Source organism: Bos indicus, chromosome X, assembly GCF_029378745.1.
Source record: "Bos indicus isolate NIAB-ARS_2022 breed Sahiwal x Tharparkar chromosome X, NIAB-ARS_B.indTharparkar_mat_pri_1.0, whole genome shotgun sequence".
Classification (NCBI taxonomy): domain Eukaryota; kingdom Metazoa; phylum Chordata; class Mammalia; order Artiodactyla; family Bovidae; genus Bos; species Bos indicus.
Window position 1 is genome coordinate 1,089,117 of NC_091789.1, and position 13,599 is coordinate 1,102,715.

Consider the following 13,599-nt stretch of genomic DNA (forward strand, 5'->3'; position numbering starts at 1 on the left):
TTGTTTTGAGAGCAGAAGAGGAAAAAAATCTACCTGCAAATAATAAAGTATATCTGAAAGTAAAGTATGTGTATCCAGAATATATAAAAACTCAAAATTCAGTAATAAAAAAATAAACACCCCAGTTAACAAATGGAAAAATATTTGAACACTTTACCAAGTAAGATGTTTGGAAGATGAGCATATACAAAGATATTTAACACCATTATCATTTGCTGCTGCTGCTAAGTCGCTTCTGTGCAACCCCATAGACGGCAGCCCACCAGGCTCCCCTGTCCTTGGGATTCTCCAGGCAAGAACACTGGAGTGGGTTGCCATTTCCTTCTCCAGTGCATGAAAGTGAAAAGTGAAAGTGAAGTCGCTTAGTCGTGTCCGACTCTAGCAACCCCATGGACTGCAGCCCACCAGGCTCCTCCATCCATGGGATTTTCCAGGCAAAAGTACTGGAGTGGGGTGCCATTGCCTTCTCCATCATTATCATTAGGGAAATGCAAATCAAAACCAGAATGAGATTCTAGCTTCACATGTATTAAAATGGATAAAATTAAAAAGACTAACCATACAAACTATTGGAGAGAGTTGGAGGGACAAGAACTCTCATACCCTCTGTGGGAGAACAGTTTAGTAGTTTCTTAAAAGTTAAACATGCACCAGGGTTTCCCTGGTGCTCCCAATGCAGGGGACCTAGGTTCTATCCCTGGTCAGAGAACTAGATCTCACATGCCGCAACTAAGAATTTTTTTTTTTTTTTTCACAACTAAGAATTTGCATGCTGCAACTAAAAGAGTCTGCATGCCACAACTAAGACCTGACACATCCAAATAAATAAATATTTCTTTTAAAAAAGTTAAATATACACCTATTAAATGATCCAGCCATTCTAATGCCAGATATTTATGTAACAGGAAGATATATGCCTATGCAAAGACTTGTCCATGAATGTTTATAATAGCATTATTTGTGATAGCTCAAACTGGAAACAACCCAAATATCCCATCAATAGGTGAACACATTAACTGTAGTCCATCCACACCATAGAATACTACTGAGTAATAAAAAGGAATGAAGATATGCTACAATATGATATTCATAATAACATAGGTGGATCTCAAAATTATGATGCTCAATGATAAGAAACCAGACAAAAAGAGAGTTAATACTGAATTATTCCATTTATGTAAAATTTGAGAAAATGAAAACTAATCTATAGTAACAGAAGGCAGATCAGTGGAGGTAAGAACAGGGACGTACTGGAGGAAAATATTACAAAAATATACAAAGGGTCTTTGCGGGTAGAAAATATGTTCATTATCTTGACTGTGGTAATGGTTTCTTGAGTGTAAAATATGCCATATATTTTGACTAATTGAATATTGTTTAGGTATACATACATTGGCAATCAAACTATAAAGGAAAGCAAGGAGACTATTAATACAAAAGTCTAAAGTGTTTGTCAGGGGAAGATATGGAGCTCTGATGAGAGGGGAACATGCACAAGCCTTCAGGAATGCTGGAAAATTTCTGTTTCTTGACCTGTGGTGGTTTCTTTGATGTTCATTTTCTAACTATTCATTAAACTGTAAATGTATATTTCATGCACTTTTCTATGAAACATAGATTTATGTTTCATTTCACAATAAAAACAAAATAATAAGCAATGATTAATAAAATCATTGAATATTATTAAATAATAAATTTAAATAACTAGAGAATATAAAAAGTTTGTGAAGGTTTAAAAACAGATTAGGATAAAAGGTAGCTAACAGTTATCTAAACCTTGGAATGCTTCGATTTATTTTTTTCTCTATTTAAACTTATTGCCTAGGGAATCTCATTAAGACTTCTAATACCTGTAGTTTACTTCTCCCTTAATTTTCAGGCACATATATCCAAATGGCCACTCACATTGTTACTTGAAAGTCAAAAGACATCTAAAAATAATGTCCTAACATCATATTGACAAAATTTTAGAAACATTTCTACTAAACGATGAATGACATAATATTACGTATTTTCAATGCTGTTATTTAACAACATGGAGGTTCTAGTTAATGGAATAAAATGAGAAAGAAATGAGAAAGGAGGCAAGAAAGGGAAAGAGAGGAGAAGAGGCATAAAGGAATGATAATGAGGAGAAAGACAATGATTTGGAGGTAAACTGATTACTTAATAATGTAACTGAGCGAGACCCTACAGGTCAATCTCATCTGTCTAGTGTTGGGTGTCATGTGGTCAGCCATTCAGATAATCCTAGGGTAGGAATCTTTCCCTCCCTAGTAGGATGAAAAGGAGATTAAAACAGCATCTCAAGCCACCTAGAGTTATTCCAGGTTCTTCCTGTACTCTTTTAACTTGCAGAAGTGGTTGATTGTTTGTCTGGACAGTGAAAATGCAGAGTAAACCTTGAGCATTTTGTAGTACCAGTAAGAAAATATTCCTTTGCTTTTTAAAAAAGAACCACACAACTGAAGTTTTTTGGTTTGGTTGGTTTTTGTTTTTCCCCACAGAATATTTCAGTTTCCAAAGTTGTAGCCATAGTAATTCTCCATCCACCCTAATTGTTTTCCCTTAAAGTGAAAGTGAAAGTATTAGTCCGTCAGTCCTGTTGACTCCTTGCGACCCCATGGATTGCAGCCGCCAAGTTCCTCTGTCCATGGGATTCTCCAGGCAAGAATACTGGAATGGGTTGCCATTTCCTTCTCCAGGGGATCTTCCTGATCCAGGGATCAAACCCAGTCTCTTGCATTGCAAGCAGATTCTTTACTGTCTGAGCCACCAGGGAAGCCTTACCTTGGTTTACTTATAATTCTAAAAGTAATTTTGTAACCATGATACTAAGTCCTAGCTTCCAAGTATGTACCAGACTTTGTCTTTGCATGGAGTCTACTAACAATTGTGTTTATAACACATTAGAAATTTCCTGTGTTCTTCCATTAAATTGCCAGATTCTCCACATATGTTGCTTCGGCATGGAGAGCTCTGTTATGCTCCTCGGTAAATCACATGAAGTCACATGCAGGATGAAGTCCAGGGTATCTACGAGACCCCAGCGGAGACGATCCTTTACCATGCTGTTTTAGACATTGAGATCTTCGTGTGGACCAGAAAATGAGCAAAATCAAACAAGGCCTGGGTTTGAAATTTGGCCGAGCTGATGTACATGGGTGCATAGAACCTGCAACTGCTCCCTTCCCCTCCCTAAGCCCGGGTGGGGGAATTGGGGGGCATTCCTCCAGTCCTGCCTAGCCCATTGCCATCTGCACGAGAGCTTGGACAATGCAGGTTGATGGGGATGGAGAGAGGGCAGGGGACAAGGCAGCAAGGAGGGGATGGTGGGACCCGCCTTGTTGCAAGTTGTTGAGGGAAACGCGCCAGTTCCCCAGGGCGTCTCGCCGCTCCAATGCCTGTGACCCGCAAAACTGCAGAGGGGCCAGAGCAGCATCCTGTGTCATCCCTAAGGCTGCCGAGTTTTATCCAGCACATGCCAAGTACCTGGCAACGTGTGGGGACACGAGACATCCCAGGGGGTCTCCCCAAGTCCCTAAGAGAGCTGCAGCCAGAAGCTTAGGCTCCAAGCAAACCGAGCTTATGGAGAATTACACAACCGGAAGTGGCCAAGCTAGGTGGGATCCCAGGTCAGCCTGTCTCTGGACAGAGCCCAGAGCCCACTCCATGAACTGCCTCAAGCAAGGGAAAGCCTACCTTGACCAAGAACAGGGCCCCAGGCCTGAGCATTGCATGGGCTAGGTCCCCACTGGGCAGCTGCCAGGATGGCCACGTATGCATTTCACAGGTGAGGAGACTGAGTTTCCATACCTTATCCACCATCACAGAGTTGAAATCCAGGCCTTCTGACTCCAAATCCATCCCAGACGTTATAACAGGTGTGACCAAATCCAGCCTGTTGCCTGTTTTTGTTCAGCCCACGAGCTGAGACTAGCTTTTGCATTTTTCAGTGGTTGGGAGAATTTTTTTAAGTAATACTATTTCATGGCACATGAAAATTATATGAAATTCAAATTCCAGTGTCCATAAATAGTTTTCTGGAGAAGGAAATGTCAACCCATTCCAATATTCTTGCCTTGAAAATCCCATGGACAGAAGTGCCTGGCAGGCTATGGTCCATGGGGTTGCAAAAGATTCGGACACCACTTAGCAACTCAACAACAACATATACAGTGCAATCTTCATTTAACCAGCTACAGACTCTGCAAGCAGCAGTTACTCCTGGGAAGCTGGAACTCAGCAGGAAACAAAAGAGAGCCTGAGCATAGGCACTTCAAAGATGCATGTCTGAAACATTCAAACAAGAAGAGCTACTTGAGGCACTTTGAGCAACTTTGTGTTTGTTAATTGCATCCAAAAGTCAGCAAGTCAAGGATAGTCTTTGCAGCTTAAAACAAACATTCTATTCTATTCTAGTCTATTTTTGGTTTTTCTATTTTTTATCTGGGGCTGATGACTGGAGATGTATATCTCAAAATAAAATTCCATCATATAAATGAATACTAGCACATAATGAAAAGCAACTATTGTGTAATAAAACATAACATAAAAACATTAATTTTGTGAGACTGGTGGGGTCACAGGCATTATTTTTCTCTAACTAGTTTTAATAATGGGCTTATATGTTATTAAATGTGATTAAAAACACAAGCATAAAAACATAAAAATGTGCACTTCAGTGAAAGTTCTTCCCTTAACTGTCATCCTGGAAAAATACACACTTTCCAACAATTATGTTATACCTTCAAGACCTTTGTAGAATTCTGTTCTGAAAAGTGTCTTTGGAGTAAGTTTATAAGCCCCGTAAGAAAAAATGTGGTCACTATTTTAATAGTCGCAACCTATTTGTTCAAATGAAAATCATGTTCCCTAGTTGAATCACCAACAGCTTATTCACAGCTTTGGCTCCAAATTTTGGCTGCTTCTAAAAAATAACAGAAGTTCCACATAAATTGTGTTACCACTCAGTCTATTTAAATAACCTCAAGCAGACTTGGTAAGTAATTTCACCTAGCTTCTAAGATCATCCAAGTTTCCCTTATCATCTGGTATCTAAAAAAATTTGCATACCATTGTCCTCTTAATCATCACATCCAAGACTGGGCTTCCCTTGTAGCTCAGCTGGTAAAGAATCTGTCTGCAATGCAGTAGACCCCGGTTTGATTCCTGAGTCAGGAAGATCCCCCGGAGAAGGGATAAGTTACCCACTCCAGTATTCTTGGTCTTCCCTGGTGGCTCAGCTGGTAAAGAATCCGCTTGCAATGCAGGAGACCTGGGTTCGATCCCTATGTTGGGAAGATCCCTTGGAGAAAAGAACGACTGCCCACTCCAGTATTCTGGCCTGGAAAATGCCATGGACTGTATATCCATGGGATCACAAAAAATTGGACACAACTGAATGGCTTTCACTTTCAAGACTGGACCACTTTCCTTCCTAATGTACAGTGGTAAAAAGGAAGGTCACCTTCACTTTCCAAGAATATGAGTTCATTAAAACTGAGATAGTTACAAGTTATTAATCTTTCCTCAACCCTTAGCATAGTGCTTGACACATAGTATATGTTGATTAAAGGTTTAATCTAAAAGGCAATAATTGTGTGAATGAATGATTATATTGATTTCCACCATTATGAAGAGCTCAAAATCAGGGTTGTCTAAATGAGCACGGTAAAGGATTGTCCCCACTGGGGTCTTGTAGCTACCCCAGGACTTCATCTTGTATGGGACTTTACGTGATTTATCAAGGAGCATAACAGAGCTCTCCATGCAGAAGCAACTTATGTAGAGGATCTGACAATTTAATGGAACAACACAGGAAATTCCTAATGTTATGTTATAAATACAATTGTTAGTAGACTCCATGCAAAGAAAAAGTCCGGTACATACTTGGAAGCTATAACTTAGTATTACAGTTACCAAATTCTTTTCAGAAACACAGAAGTCTTCTATTTTGCTATCCCATTGGTCTAATGGTCACTTACCCAAACTAAATGAAAATATTTATTATGTTTTACAATGTAAAATTTCACTTGCATTGTTTAATTTTATTTTTCTCACAGCCTCTGAAGTAGTTACTTTTGCTATTCTATGTGAAAGATAATGAAACTAAAATATGGGATGATCACACAAACCTCATTGTTAATATTGGGTAGAAGGGGGTTTCAACCAAGCCTCTCTCTGTGTATACAAAGAGATCTCTTCTGCTACTCCAGCTACCCCAAACAATGGGCAGTCACCTTCCAAGCAAACTGGATTGCTCTCTGTTAGAAAGATAAATTTCAATATTCATGTCCCTGAATCCAAAATATCAGTAAGGACCCTTACTCACTAGTTTTCTTTAGAAATCTTCAGAGTTGAGGGATCTCTTTATTTTAGGTCCTCCATTCCCCTTCTACTTTCATCCCTAACAGGCACTGTGAGGACACAATTCATATGAATAATATTCATCTTCAAATTTTTGCCCTTAATCTGATTTGTATTAGAGATAAGAAAGCAAGAAGATGCATTAAGTATCTCCTGTTTGCTGCTCAAAAGCCAATAAACAGACAAGGCTGGTGGAAAGGAAAGTTTGTTCTATTTTGGAGGCCTGAAATCTGAGAGAGAAGGCAGGCTCCTGTCCAAAGGCTGACTCCCTCTCTCCCCACTGACAATCAGTGGGCAAGAGCTTTTATAGGCAGAGGGAGGGGGCTACATGAGAAACAGCAGTAATCTTGAAATTAGTCATTGGTGGTCTGATCAGCATCATCTTGGTTGTTTTAGGTACAGTTAATCTTCAGTTCCAGGGTTGGTTCATTTCCATTTCTTTGAGGCCAGTTCTCAGAATTGTGGCAGCTTATGTCATGGCTACAATCTGGTCATCATGTAGTTAATTAACTTCTTCCACCTGATGGGAGTTTCAGTCTCTATAAGACAGCTGATGAGATATGGCTCAGAATATTATCTATGGTCCTTGAGAAGGAATTAAAGGTCCTTGACTATACTTAATAACTACCTTATTATTATTATTTGGTCTCCTTTGACTGTTTTCCTTTGTTTTTGCAAAAGGCAGTCCGAGGACATGGTGGGCAAGGACCATAGCATCCTGCTACATTTCATTAGGATGACCAACCATCTGGTTTGCCTGGAACTGAGCAATTTCCCAGGACATGAGACTTTCAGTGCTAAAACGGGGACAATCCCAGGCCATCCAGGATGGTTGATAACCACCATCCATATACAAACTCAGGAATCTGAACCAGATTGAAAATTTCTCAAAGGCTGCAGCTATGTCATATAGGCCTACTTCAGCACCCAGTACGTATTACTTGGTCAACAGGTTGAAGAATGTAAAAGGTTTTGGAATAGCCAGTGGGAATTTGCTGTATGATGCAGGGAGCTCAAAACAGTGCTCTGTGACAACCTAGAGGGGTGGGATGGGGTGGGAGGTGGGAGGAGTTTCAAGAAGAAGAGGGTATATATATACTTATGACTGATTCATGTTGATGTGTGGCAGAAACCAACACAATTATTTTAAAACAATTATCCTCCAATTAAAAATAATTTTTAAAAAGGTTTTGGAGAATAGAAATTATTCATCAATTGTCAAAAGTAAATTCTTGCAATCTAACTGATTACCTGGGAGGATGGGTCTGAAAACAAACAGGCCATAGAAGATGCTACTCAGATTCTGTCTTATCGCTCTTGGAGTTAAGGACCACAGTGATCTATCCACATTGACCATGCATGCACTGAATATTTATTATATACTAAATTCCTGATAAGCAAAGAAGGAGAAGTCTCTGTCCTCAAGGAACTTGTGGTCTGTGATGGAAGGCATATAAATAAACAATCTCCAATGCATTGTAATGAATGTAGCAATAAAAATATGCACAAGTAACAGTGACAGCACAGAGTAATATTTCTCCATGAGGTGGAGGAAATCTCAGAGATCATAGTAAATAATGTGGAAATAGTGCACTATTTCAGCAGAATAGTGCAGAATCAGCATTCCAGAGAAGGATCAGGATGTGCAAAGATAGAGGAACATGACATTCATAGAGTATGTGCAGGAAATTAGAAGCTTTCTGATATTTACAGAGCATAAAATACATGAGTGGGGCAGTTTCAGAAAGAGAAAAAGCTGAAGATATTTGTGGGATCAGATCACAAAGTATCTGCTAAGTTTATCATGCTCATTGAAGGTTTTCAAATAGGAGAGAGACAGGCTCAGATTTACCTTTAAGGAGAGTCAGGGTGCAGGATGCAAAGATGACAAGGGCCAGGTTAAAGCAAGTGAAGGGGATCAGGACAGAGCTGAATTAATGAATGAGTGAGCATAATGTTCATTTTTCACATTATACTATCAACTTTTTATTTCACATGAAATTATTAATTATGCATGTGTGGTAAGTTGCTTCAGTTGTGTCCAACGCTTTACGACCCTATGGACCAAAACCTGCCAGATTCCTCTGTCCATGGGATTCTCCAGGCAAGAATACTGGAGTAGATTGCTCTGCCCTCCTCCAGGGGATCTTCCTCACCCAGGAATTGAACCCACATCTCTTGTGTCTCCTACATTTACCACTAGTGCTCCCTGAAAGCCCATTATTAATTATACCCTCCATTATATATATATATATATATATATATATATATATATATATATATACAATTAATAATAACTTAGTAGCTTGACAAAATATGAAGCAAATTTAAAATATGACCACAATTATATAAGCTTTTATTAAATATCTTCTTAAATTACACATAAATTTTAGCAGTAGAGCATGAAGATGTATACATTTTTCCAGTTTAATTTTTTAAATATTTTTTAAAAACTACAGAGTTCATGTTTGTCAACATTTTTGATTGTTATTTACAACTGCACATTTAAGAATAAAATGTACTTTTGTCTTTCTGTCAACCAAAAACATATTTATTTTTTAAAATGTATTGGAATTTCTATTTTCAGCCCAGAGATGTAGAGATATGCCTTCCATTTTATATGTGTATATATACATATACACACATATGGGCTTCCCAGGTGACTCAGTGGTGAAAAGTCTGCCTGCCAATGCAGGAGATGCAGGAGATGTGAGTTCAGTCCCTGGTTTGGGAAGATCACCTGGAGAAGGAAATGGCAACCCACTCCAGTGTTCTTGCCTGGGAAATCCCATGGTCAGAGGAGCCTGATGGGTTACAGTCCTTGGGTCACAAAGTCAGACATGAATGAGCATGTGGGATAATGAGTGTGTGTGTGTGTGTGTGTGTGTGTGTGTGTACTATAAATATTGCACACAATATGTATGATAAAAAAAAAAATACTCCAGATAAACTGCCTGAAAGCCAGTTTCTGGATACAGTAGAAAATTCATCCAGTTAATTGCCAATTTAGGAGCACTGTCTAGAGACCCAACCAGGTTCTCCCCTTGACTCCTTGCTCACCTTTTTAAAAATTCTAAACTTCCTTCACAGAATGCATTTCCTCTTTCCTCCTATAAAAGAATAGTGCAAATGTTAACTTCCCCATAAAACTTTCCCCATCGTTTCATCTCAAATAAATCATTCCCTCCTTTGTACTCTTAAAACACTTTTTCTCAATTCTTATAATAGATTCATATATGAATCCTCACAGATCCTGGAAAGAACTCAAATAATTTCAATGAGCAATTAATGCATGTCATTTATATACATTCATTTTTAATGAATGTTATGCGGGATAGAAAGTAGTTCTTCTGCAGATCTCAGTTGCAGGTGAGATGCTGCTTGAAGAATTAAAAACCTTATTTACATCCACAAATAATAAGTTCAGTAAATAAATTTTAAAGTCTCAACACTTCAGTATACCTTGTATTCATTACACATGATGATATAGTGCCTTAGTAATTGGCATAGAAACTTGTCTACTACTTAGTGTTATTTGGAAAACTGGATCATAAAATTGTATGTATAATACTGTTAAGTGCACAATTTATAGCATTCATTATAATATTTACCAGTACATATGTATAATTCTGGCAGAATAGATACTAAAATACAGCATTCATTTTGCCCAGGTAGCTGATTTATAGATACATTTTACATATTCTTCATATTTTTCTATGTGTGTGTGCTTAGTCGCTCAGTCATGTCCAACTCTTTGTGACCCTTTGTAGCCCACCAGGCTCTGTCTATGGGATTTTTTCAGGGAAAAATACTGGAGTGGGTTGTCATTTCCTTTTCCAGGGGATCTTCCCAACCCAGGGATCAAACTCATGTCTCCTGTGTCTCCTTCATTGTAAATGGATTCTTTACCCACTGAGCATATTTTCCTATATTACACGAATATTTTATAGTGAATTTCTGCTGTTTATACAGTGACAGAAACACCAAAAAATTATTTCAATATTAGGAAAACCCATGGGGAAATATTATTAGGGGATAAAAATCTTGAGTGAACTAATGAAAGCTCTTAAACAGTAAATAAACAACAAAAACATTAAGTATGTGAAATGAAGTTATGAATGTTAATTATCAATCTTGATAATCATTCCACAATGTATAACAAATCATCACATTGTACAGTTCAAATATATGCAATTATATTTTTCAATTAATTTTCAATAAACTTAAAAACAACAGTCATAAATGTATCTTTTAATTCATGTAACATACATGCTAAGAAGAATGCTTTTCTGTCTAGTTTTCAATCTAGATATCCCATGACTTTCTTCCTTTTTTTATCTTAATTCACAACATTCTTCTATTGAAAAAGTAACATATGCACATGGTAAATTTTTTCAACAAGGCAAGGAGTATACAATATAAGAAAGATCTCCCTACCACAGAATCTGGACACCCAGATTCTTAGATTCTTTTCCTATGGCAGGGGTCCCCAACCTCCAGGATCTAATGCCTGATGATCTGAGGTGGAATTGATATAATAATAATAGAAATACAGTGCACAATAAATGATATGTGCTTGAATTATCCTGAAACCACCCACACCCCAGTCCGTGGAAAGAGTGTCTTCCACAAAACTGGTCCCTGGTGCCAAAAACATTGGGGACTGCTACCCTAGAGACACTCACTATTAACAAGGTCTTGTATACTTTCATATAAAAGTAGTATCTGTTTTTCTTTTACACAAATTAGAGCATACTTTTCACACTGTTCTGTATTCTTCTTTGTCACAGGTAATCATATACAGGTATACCTCAGAGGTATTTCAGGTTCAGTTCCAGACTACCTCAATAAAGTGAATATTGCAATAAAGAGAGTCAAGTAAGTCACACAAGTCCCAGTGTGTATAGCAGTTATGTTTACAATATATTATACTGAGGTCTATTAATAGCATGTCTTAAGAAGGAATGCATATATCTTAATGGAAAAGTTCTTTATTGCTAAAAATGCTAATCGTCATCTGAGTCTCCAGCAAATCACAATCTTTTTGCAACAGTAATATCAAAGATTACTGATCACAGATCACCATAACAAATATAATAATGATTTTTTAAAAGTTAAAAATATTGTGAAAATTACCAAAATGTGACATAGAGACACAAAGTGATAAATTCAGTTCAGTTCAGTTCAGTCTCTCAGTCGTGTCTGACTCTTTGCGATGCCATGGACTGCAGCATGCCAGGCTTCCCTGTCCATCACCAACTCCTGGAGCTTGCTCAAACTCATGTCCATCGAGTCGGTGATGCCATCCAACCATCTCATCCTCTCTCATCCCCTTCTCCTCCCGCCCTCAATCTTTCCCAGCATCAGGGTCTTTTCTAATGAGTCAGCCCTTGGCATCAGGTGGCCAAAGTATTGGAGTTTCAGCTTCAGCATCGGTCCTTCCAATGAATATTCAGGACTGATTTCCTTTAGGATTGACTGGTTTGATTTCCTTGCAGTGAGAAATTACTGTTGTGGAAAATGGCTCAATAGACTGGCTCCACTCAGTTACCACAAACTTTTAATTTGTATAAAGCAGTGTCTTCAAAGTACAATAAAGCAAAGTGCAATAAACAAGGTATGCATGTACCAAGAAACTTTTTATTAGGTACATATAAATCAGGCACATTCTTTGAATAGCTTAATAATGCACAGAATTTATTCAAACATTTACCTAAATGAAAGGCATGCGGAGTGTATCTATGTTTGCTATTATGAACAGATTTCTTCAGTAAAGATCCTTGTGTGTGGAGATATATATATATATATATATATACACACACATATATATATTAGCATGTAATATCTGAGTAATATAGTTAATGGATCAAAGAATATGTATATTTTTAATTTTGATAAATGTTCATAATTTGTTCTCCAAACTAATTTCTTCAGTATATCCTTCAACCAGCAATAGAAAAGAATGCCTTTTAGCTCACAGCATCCTCTACTCTGGGTAGGTGACTGTTCTTTTATGTGTGATTAGATACTCGGATCTTTAGCAATTTCATAAGAGAAATAATATTGTGTCAGTTTAGTTCAGTCACTCAGTCGTATCTGACTCTTTGCGACCCCATGAACCACAGCATGCCAAGCCTCCCTGTCCATCACCAACTTTCAGAGCCCACCCAAACCCATGTCCATCGAGTCGGTGATGCCATCCAACCATCTCATCCTCTGTCGTCCCCTTCTCCTCCTGCCCTCAATCTTTCCCAGCATTAGGGTCTTTTCAAATGAGTCAGCTCTTTGCATCTTGTTTTCATTTAGGTTTTTTCAAAGTATGAGTAAGATTAAATATCTTTCCATATTTACAAGTCATTTATATATTTTTATCTGTGATTTGTCTGTTTGTGCACTTTGTGTATCCACACTTTGGTTTGTCTTTTTCTTACTTATAAAGATCTGGAAAAGCTAGCTCCTTCTTTGTTATATGTGTTGTAAATATATTTTCCAGCTCTAATTTATCATTTGGCTTTTCTAAGGTGTTTTTTGCTGAGACAATTTGTAAATTTTTCATGTCTTTAAATTATCACTCATTTTCCTTAAAGCTTCTGGGTCCTGGGTGTTGCTTTAGGAAGGTTTTAACCAATTCATGGATATTAACATTAACCATATTTTCTTCTAAGAAACATTTTCCAAACCTATTCTTTATGTGTAAAGCTGTAAGCTATCTGACATTTATTTTTAAGAGTGAGTTAAGAATCCAGATTTATCTCTTTTTCTCTCAAAATAGATAGCCAGTTTTCCTAATGTTATTTATTGAACAATTTATCTTTTCCACATTTAAAAAGATACCCTATCATATACTAAATTCCCATATTTATTTGGTTCTAATTTTGGACTCTTTTCTATGTCATTGGTCTGACTGTTCATGTACCAAACACTTATTTACCATGCCTGCACAATACATGTTAATATCTGGTCAAGTGAGACCCCTGTTGTTGCTTTTCTTTTTCAGGAATTTTCTTTGCCCACTCTGTTTTTAATTTATACATTAAAAGATAAGGTTATTGTGACAAATGGCAAAATTTCATTTTCTATGCCTGAATTTTATATATATATATATATATATATATCTATCTCACATCTTCTTTATCAATTTATGTCAGTGGACACTTTGGTTTCTTCCATATTCTTGGCAATTATAAATAATGCTGCAATGAAAATTGAGATGTGTATATGTTTTCAAAT